Here is a 929-nt window from a genome sequence, read left to right on the forward strand (position 1 = left end):
CTCTAATATTGTGGTCTTTTCCTAAGCTAATTTCAATTGTGCAATTAATCACCTGTGATTAATCATGATTAATCCAAATTCCAAAATGAGATTGATTTAATTAGAATACATAATCATCATATTATATCATTATATCAAAATTATTATAATCATATTATATATTTTTTATATTTCAAATCAAATTAATCACACTTTTGAATGTAAATTAAACGTGATTAATCACTGGTTATTATTCACCTAAAAAAAACAGCCCAATATATGGACACAAATTCAACGATTTGAACGATTCTCCCAGTATAATGTCTCATATAAAAATGATAATAAAACCTTTTTTAAAACAGGTTACAAATTACAAAAGCTCCTTTCGGCTGCTGACATGGAAAATAAGCGCAGCAAGTTGTCATGGCGTGGACTATGAGGCATGTTTTCCCGAGGTGCAAACGGACTTGACCGGACATAGTTTGCAGGTAAGTACATAATTGTAATTTTACTCAAAAAAGAACAAAAAAAAGGTGCGCACAAGGCGGGGACACAAACTTAGCGTATGGAACAAAACTAACACATGGACAGAAACTATGAACATGAAACCAAAAAAAACCCTTACTGTGACGTGAAAATGATCAGCATAAACTATGCTATCAAGGGCAAACAAGAGTATCGGGGGTAATGTCGCCCCAGGCTGACTACCTGGCAACTACAGGCTTAAATAGTTATGTCATGATTGACAACAGGTGCGAGTGTCCGAACACCACCAGCAGGTGAAAATCATGCCACCATGGCAACCAAAACAAACAAGAGTGCACCAAAAAACAGGAACTAAAAGAGTACAAAAAACAACAGAACATAACCAAACAAAACATGACCACAGAACATGACACAGTAAGATCAGATATGGCCTAAAAAAATTATTTTTTCCCAAAATATATTCT

General features: G+C 34.2%; 1 protein-coding gene across 1 annotated transcript in view; it reads right to left on the minus strand.

The window, feature by feature from the left end:
* Nucleotides 1-669, minus strand: part of agrp (agouti related neuropeptide) — a 6,782-nt gene extending 6,113 nt beyond the window's left edge. Inside the window, exon 1 of the mRNA XM_062066786.1 lies at nucleotides 605-669. The gene's annotated coding sequence lies outside the window, so the exon portion shown is untranslated. The remainder of the gene's footprint in view (nucleotides 1-604) is intronic.
* Nucleotides 670-929: the final 260 nt, after the last annotated feature.

This window comes from Entelurus aequoreus, linkage group LG02, assembly GCF_033978785.1.
Source record: "Entelurus aequoreus isolate RoL-2023_Sb linkage group LG02, RoL_Eaeq_v1.1, whole genome shotgun sequence".
NCBI lineage: Eukaryota > Metazoa > Chordata > Actinopteri > Syngnathiformes > Syngnathidae > Entelurus > Entelurus aequoreus.